At 37.4% G+C, this 8,657-nt stretch overlaps 1 long non-coding RNA gene across 1 annotated transcript; it reads left to right on the forward strand.

Moving 5' to 3' along the window:
- The first annotated feature begins 2,380 nt into the window (after positions 1-2,380).
- Positions 2,381-6,333, forward strand: LOC129922643 (uncharacterized). Its single transcript, XR_008774567.1, has 2 exons — positions 2,381-2,468; positions 5,289-6,333. It is a non-coding gene; the product is annotated as an uncharacterized LOC129922643 (long non-coding RNA).
- Positions 6,334-8,657: the final 2,324 nt, after the last annotated feature.

The following is an 8,657-nucleotide window of genomic DNA, read 5'->3' on the forward strand; positions in this document are numbered from 1 at the left end:
TTACATCGGAAAATTGGATTTTATTCTTATCTTTTCTTTTAAAATGCAGACATTACTTCATAAAGGCTGAAGATGATTATATATAGTTTTCCTTCCTGACTCAAACAGCCCGCGTCTGTTGTTACCGGTCGTTGACTTGTAGCACCAATAAGCTGGTAGACAAATAAATCGTTGTAGGCATTACATATATCTTAACTAATAAAACTTCAAATAACTAATTCCTTGTGAACAAAGCTAAATATAACTTTATTTACAACATAGACTAAATCAACTTGTTATAAAATGAAATAAATGTATAAAACTTAAGAAATAATTTTATTTTAAAAAAAAATCTAACTCCCTACAATAACACAACCTTCCAGTCTAACTAAGACTAAATGACGACATAATGCTACCTATGTTGCACCATTCACATTCACAACCAATCGCTATAATAGCCTCTTCCCACTGTCACCATAGAAAAACACACACACACCATAACACCATCCCGTGCTCTGATAATAGCACTATAGGGAAGAGGGAGTATTTGTGCAAATTAGTCAAAGCATATGAAACAAGGAAAGTGCCTTTAGTTTTGTCTATCTGAGTATTTTATTAGATTTAGTTTTAGTATCTTAATATTATGTTTCAGTGTTTTATGTATAATTGCTACTGTATAATACTCTTGTCTTCTAACCTGAAGGGTGTATAAATTTAATGATTTTACTAAAGGTGAATATTTGTTTTAATCGTTTGTTATCAGTCTCACTGCTCTATTTTGTGTCTATATTCTAGTTTTGTGTCTATTTTGTGTCTTATATTCTAGTTTTGTGTCTATTCTTGTGTCTATTTTGTGTCTATTCTAGTTTTGTGTCTATTTTGTGTCTATTCTAGTTTTGTGTCTATTTTGTGTCTATTCTAGTTTTGTGTCTATTTTGTGTCTATTCTAGTTTTGTGTCTATTTTGTGTCTATTTTAGTTTTGTGTCTATTTTGTGTCTATTCTAGTTTTGTGTCTATTTTGTGTCTATTCTAGTTTTGTGTCTATTTTGTGTCTATTCTAGTTTTGTGTCTATTTTGTGTCTATTCTAGTTTTGTGTCTATTCTAGTTTCTTTGTGTTTTCTCGAGTTAGTGGATGGGGGATGGGGGGTCCCAAACAGAAGATGCATATTTTATTATTGGCCCAATCAAGGTTAAATAATATTTTAGTTTTATTCTTATTAGATTTGTAGGAATGTCTTTTGATAAACCCTAATGCTTTGTTTGATTTTTAAATAGTTTAGAAATTAATATGGCGATTCCATGATATTTCATATTTATACCTAGGTATTTTGAGTTTTTATGGTTTTTAGTCTGTGTAACTGGTTTACCATGGATAAGGTAAGTGGTAGGCCTATTTTTTTTTTTTTTGTTACTCTTAATAATTGACATTTTTCTGGGTGGAAAGACATTTGATTCCCGTTTCTGTAATTCATCTATTTCACTTTGTAAAATGCCTGTTTATTGTTCATTATTACATTATAGATCCATTATGTATTCATTTGCAAATAATCTGACTTTTATTGCTGAACTAATGTTATGATTTAATTTCTATCAAAATAATATTTAACCGGGGAATTGTTACATTTTTAGATCTCAATTAATGCACATTAATTTCAATATATAAAACTATATATCCACTTTTAGTGCCCCCTTTCTGATGGGGAAAGTCGCTGTCTGTGTGTCTGTGTCTAGGTCTGTCTGTCTGGTCAAAAGTGTGTACACGTTATTTCTTCCAAGCCTGTTCTCAGATCAAATTGAAACTTTGCACAATTATTCATTGGCGTAGACAAGACATGAATCAATAAAAAACACTAACCAATTAGTCAATTAATTACTAGTAATTAATATTATTAAGTTTGATACCAAAAAGGGAGATTAATCCTTCAGTATTCACAAATATGGCTTAATTAGTAGGGTTTAGTCTAGTCCCCTTAAATAAATGTTAACGCTATATTTCTGCACACGCATTTTTCGATCAAGTTGATACTTTAAACAATTATTTATTGTACTCGGTACCTAACAATTTTAACATAATAATTGAATAACAAATTATTCAGTTAGTAATTATTGGTAATTAACTTTTTTGTTTGATATTGAATAAGCTTATACTTATACATTATTGATATATATTTGTAAGGAGGAGTTCTTTCCCATAGATAAGCTTTTTTTTAAAAAAAAGGATTTTTATATTTCGCTTGTTCCCTTTGTTTTGACGTGGTCAGCCCAATATTTGTTTTATTTTTTTAATGCCTCGATCAACGATGTAGATCTATCTAAAACTGGATTTAGCTATTTTTAATACAGTGATATGCACACTATTAGATCTAGGCCTATCTATTTATAGAAAGTTGTTGCGTTTTAGAGATCCAGAACTAGATTCTATAACAAAAATGGCTCTACGGATGTCTTCTCCGAAATTCTTGTTTAGATCTTAAAACTTATCCTTAGGTAGATCTATAGGGCTCATTTGCATTTGATGTTTTGGTTTAATGAAATATCCTTTAAGAAACACGATAAGTTGAAAATAAGCTCTTGAATATCTAAGTTTAGGTGTAGATTGGAATGTAGGCCTAGATCTTATTATTCATCATGGCCTATTATATATATCAACTACTAGTGTACTAGTACTACTCAACTAGATCTATATGATCTACACGATTAACGAGCATATTCTTATATCTTATATGATGCAGACGTTACTCCAAAAAAAAAGAAGATGATTACGTCCTACGCGTCATGCATCTATACTTCTTTAGTCATGCATATTAACCAATGACCTAAATTCTAGCTGCCAAGTCACTGGTTTTCCTGGCTAGCTCAGGCAACCCATTCCATGTTCTAATAGCGCTAGGGAAGAAAGAGCATTTGTACAGCTTTGTCCTAGCACGTGGAACGAGGAATGTGCCTTTATCTTATAGAAGTTAGCTAGCTTGAAGTAAAATTCCCCTTTCAGACCTTGCGATCCATAGGGCAGATGTTTCTTTGGCCAACGACCAACTGCCATTACTTTCCCCAACTAAAAGGGCGACTCAAACTCAAGGGCGCCCTAAAAACACGCGAAATTCAAAATCCCATCTTCGCCGAGATTCGAACCGAGGACCTCATGAGCAGAAGCCAAGTGCTTATAACCACTCAGCCACTGCGTACACCCTCTACCTTAAGTGGACCTACTAATCAAATGTAGATTAAATTTTTTTCACATAGGGACTTATTTGTATCCACCCATCTCAGTCAAGTCTCAGTGGAGGGTTTTGTTTGTTTGTTTGTTTTACATAATTCGGATGTTCCTTCAGAGTTGAAGATAGTTTACTTCCTAGTCCAAACCTCCCGCAGGACGACGGGGGATGGGAGCGGGCAGGGTTTGAACCCTCGACCGTCGATAAATCCGAACGACAGTCCAGCGCCCAAACCGCACGACCAGGCAGCCATCCGGCATGCTTTCAGATCTCTCTTTCGTCTTCATGGGAAATCTACGTTTTGTAGATCTGCTTCTATATCGTCAATCCATCGTATTCGTGGTCTGCCTTTTTGGTTTTAGCCGGAGGTCTTATAGTATCTAAAATTTTTAATATGAAGCATATCTATTACCAGTCTACTTCACTAAGCCTACTATTATATTCTAGACCTAGACCCTTTATGGTTCTGGTGCCATATAGGCCGGATCATCAGAAAAAAAAAATAAAGTCGTTAGAGTCCAATAATGTGAAACTAGGTCAGACCAAGCAATCATTGCGCAGTGTAGGACCTAACATACTTTGTCCGGTTTTGTCCGAACTATGACTCCCAATGCCGTCACTGTGGATAGAGCGTCGAAACATCTTGTACGAGTGTCCCAAGCTCCGGAGCTAATGGGGGGGGGGGGGGAGCGTGTCTGGCATCTTTGGGGGCTATTATGCATTACGCCGTATACGGCCCAGTTTCATGCCAGAGCACTACGGGCGGAGGATTAGTTCTTTCTGCTATTTCTAACTGGAGTTCATCTCACGAACTACGTAAATCAACCACTGTGAGCAAACGTTTCGAGAGGGGTCGGATAGCGCCACATCACGGGTCAAATATATTTTTATTTTAGGTCATCACTGACCTAGACTATCAATATTAAGACCTTCTAGGCGTCTAGTTTATTGTAGTATCATTTTAAAAAAAGCGACGATTATAAAGAGGAAAGACATGCAGTCTTTTCATTTGCTATGCTTATGATGGGCAAAGCAAAAAGCAGTCTGAAAATTAAGAATATAATGGGCTACTAGATCTAGGTCAAAGTCTTCCGGTAAGGGCGCGTAGCTCTCAAACAATCAACTTGTATCTGCTTAAGTTTATTTCAGAGGCATCCAATGACTTTAGGGCTTTAATTTAGTTGTAAGGGGAAAAATAAAGCTCGACCCTCTGCTCTGACTTACTGACTGACTTAATCCTGTGCACTCCCAGGGGAGCATAGGGCCGCAACCACACCTCTCCACCGAACTCGTTTCTGAGCAGCTTTCTTCATCTGCTCCCATGTCATTCCAGTATCCTCAGCTTCACTTATGACTGACCTCTTCCAGGTTTGCTTACCTTGTGGGTTCCAATCAAGTGCCTGCCTTGTTGCAACATTGGTTGCTGTTTTTTTCAGGGTGTGTCCTATCCAGCTCCACTTTCGCTTTTTGATGTCTTGGGCTATGGACTTTTGTCTAGTTCTCTCCCACAAATTGACAGCGGTTAGCTTTTCTGGCCACCTAATTCCTATTTCCAGCGTAGGCATCCGTTAGCAAAGGTCTGGGGCTTTTCCATATTTGTTTTAGTGACTCTCCATGTCTCTGCAGTCTGAACCGTATAGAAGGACCGACTTAACGTTTGTATTATAGATTCGTAGTAGCCCTCTGCACTAGCCTGGATATAACTTTTGAAAGAAACAAATTCTTTCTCGAATGAAAGATAGGAAGGTTGTGAACTGTTTGGTTTCTAGCTCACGTTTTCCAAAGCGTCATTGCAGAGTCCTAACTGCCGACGACTTATAAATAGAGGCCTACACTTTGAACCTCAACCTTTGCAAAGGTCAAGAAAGTCACGTTGGAACACCTTTGTGGGCCGTTTGATTACGTCGTTTTACGACAAGGTGTTCGGCTATCAAGACGCATATCTACTAAACTAATTCATTGAAGCATATAGGCTTGACTTGACACTTTATTGCTTTGGAAATGAGTAGGTTATCCCTCTATGTAGAGATAGATCTAATTAATAGTTTGACTTAGTTATGACTTATGTTGCTCACACTTTTTTTTTTTTCAGAATGTTGCAAACTATGGATCAGACACATGCAAACTATTTTTAACGGAACAAAACTTCATTAGGCCTACCGATGAACAATAATGTTCCAGATGACGCTCCAAGCCAATTGGATTCGCCTGAGCTTTTTGTTACGTCATCAACCAGCCTCGTTATAGCGGGCTACGACGTCCATACCCTGAGCACTATCTTAGCCCTGCTGGCCATCGCCGCCATCTATCTCTACAACGTCAACCTGGTGGTGCTGGGCGCCATGATACTGGTCATCGTAGTGAAGTGCTACATCCAAAAGTACCTCCAACCAACACGGCACCTTAGTGACTTGCCGGACATTCGATGACAAGCGATGGTCTTCGTGGTCCAGCGCTGTGTCCAGAGCTACCTTCAGCGCCCTTGCACCCCCCCCCCCACCCCAATTCCCCTAAATCATGAAGATGCCGCAGAAACCTAACGGTCAATTGATTTTAACTCTTAATACGCATGGTTGTGAATAGGGTCATTTGTTTCATTCAGATGTAGGCTACATCTGGTCTCAGCATGACCCAGTTACATAGAAGCCGTACAACGACATCACAAACACACACCCACACATGTACACAAACACCCGGCTTTGGTGGAATCGTGGTTGGATATCACATCTTGTGTATGTCTCGCACACACGCTTTGGCGCAGTACCCCAGATAACGTTAGATGGCCAACAAATAAAGTCGAGGATCGTTAGAATGTTCCCGAAGATTCCCAATAAGGCGAAGACGAGGGAGGACCAAGTGTCGACTACAGAGGTGAAGGTCGTTAACACATCGTCTGACACAAGAATCTGATCAAAGGTCGTCCTAACTGAAGTTACATTTACCAAGTAAAGGCATGTATGGTATTGCCTGGTACCGAGATGCACAGAAGGACCTTTTTGGCACTAAGGCAGCAACGGCAGCATGTCCATGATGTCTCAAGCAGCTTGTAGGCCACCCCCAGAGCGAAATCTAACAATGTTTTTGCTCTTAAAGATCTTCGACACATGAAACATATTTAAAAACATCTGCTAAGTCAAGCTAGTCAGTTATAATTTAAACAGAAATCTTTATTTAGAATAGATTGTCTGAATACAAACAAATGAGACAAGAAAAAAATAAGTTGTTTTTTTTTTTCAAAATTGTTTTATGAAACACAAGTCTAAATGGGGAGTTCCAGAGGCGTTGTCTGTAGATAACACTAAGCTTGGAAGTTGGTAGCCCACTGTTGGATCCCTCCTCATCCATTATACGCAATAGTGGAGATGTTCACGACAAACTAAACAATGTCAAGGACGATATATATATATCATGGGCGTAGCCGGGGGAGGGGGATTTAGTGACTGGCTTGGTTAAATATTTATTTATTTTAGATGAGATTTTAATACTAAACCATCATTTGCCCTAGCGCAGTCATGGGGTTTTGAGTTTAAAACCCCCTATCAGCGTTTTTTTTTTTTTTGCAGTTAAACCCCCCTCTTCTATAAAACAAAACGAAAAATAATAATGCAAACGACAATCCCTACGTTCCAAGAGCATAGCTAGGAAAGATTTTGATTTTAAAACCCCCTCCGACATTATAAGATAAAACCCCCCTCTTCAATATAAGACTATCCATATTCCCGATTCTATGAGCGTAGCCAAGAGGGTTTTTTTGTCTTTAAAACCCTCCCCTTGAGCGGGGTTTGCAGCTAAAAACCCCCTGTTCAATATAAAAAAAAAGCTAATTACACACTCAAATTGCTACGAGCGTAGCCAAAGGGTGTTTTGAGCTTAAACACCCCCTCCCCTTCAGCCTGGTTTGAAGCTAAAAAATACCTCTTCAATATAAATAAAAAAAAAAAAAAAGCAAATTACACACTCAAAATGGTATGATCGTAGCCAAAGAGGTTTTGAGTTTAAACCCCCCTTCCAGACATTTTGATGCTAAAAAATACATCTTCAATATAAAAAAAAAAAGCAAATTATACACTCAAAATGGTATGGTCGTAGCCAAAGAGGTTTTGAGTTTAAACCCCCCCCCTTTCCAGCCATTTTGATGCTAAAAATACCTCTTCAATATAAAAAAAAAAAAGCAAATTACACACTCAAAATTCTATGGGCGTAGCCAAAGCCAAGGGGGTTTTGAATTTGTTAAATAAAAGAAACTCCAGAGATTTTTTAGTTTAACCCCCCCCCCCCCCAACCCCAACAATGATTTTGTCGATAAAACTTCCTTTTCCGATATAAAATCTAAATAGCGAACTACATGGAGGCCATTACAAGGAGAGCGCAAACAGTGACATCCTAGCTTAGAGCTGGTAGGAAGAGGCTGTACGCACGTGTATGCATATAGGGTTAGGGTTTACTGGGCGTTAGGGTTTGGAACCCCCCCCCCCCTCCAAAGTTCTGGATCCGCTAGTGGTATGGGGCCATAATGGGGAAGTAATTATGAGACTATGACTGTCAAATTATTATAAGTAACACTCGAGTGTTTCTTATGGCCGTTAACATTACTAAGATTATAGTAGCCTACAACCAGTGCTTTTTTTTGTAAAAAAAAAAAAAATATGTACCGGTACTCAGTGATTAGGTGCTGATACTCGGTAGTTGATTGCCTAACTTTTAACTACTACAAATTAATAATATACGTTGAAATACAAGAAAAGTATTTTTTTTTTCAAAGAGGTGCCTGTACGCCATACCGGTGCGTACCGTCACAAAAAGAGCTCTGCCTACAACAAAGTTGGTTTAGCACTGACTAGATAGGTCTAGAGACTGACTAAATAGATTCTAGAATCTATACCGTCAGTCAATATCTAGATCTAATATTCGTTATCAGTTACAGAGCATTCAAAAGAAACAAATTGCTTATTACACAATCTATGTTGTGATTATTTTGTCACAATATTTTTTTGCAAACATTAAAAAAAAAAAAATCTGAGAAGAAACGAAAACCGTAATGGACGTGACTTTCCCGATTGCGCTAATTACTATAAAAGGAATGGGCGTAACTTTACAAAATGACAGTTGAGTGATAGCAGCGCGTTCTACTTTCAAAATATTAATGTTTAAAAGCAATTTTAGACTTTTAAAACAGCTATTACGTTCTTAAATAACCCAACATATAAATTTGATACATAAAGATTCTGATTAAATGCATAAAATGGAAAAATAAGTAAAAAGACAAAAAAGAAATTCCATTGAAACGTATAGAAGTTCGATATTTTGAAGGTCGTTTCCGATAATATACGGAAACAGTCGAACACTTTTGAGGCTTCATTTGGGAAAGCATAAAGAAAAATCAACAAATCGCTTTGCACTCATACTTTCAAACTATAACGTTCAGAAAGAAAAAAAAATCTAACTTTAAAAAAAATATTAT

Source organism: Biomphalaria glabrata, chromosome 14, assembly GCF_947242115.1.
Source record: "Biomphalaria glabrata chromosome 14, xgBioGlab47.1, whole genome shotgun sequence".
Lineage (NCBI taxonomy): Eukaryota > Metazoa > Mollusca > Gastropoda > Planorbidae > Biomphalaria > Biomphalaria glabrata.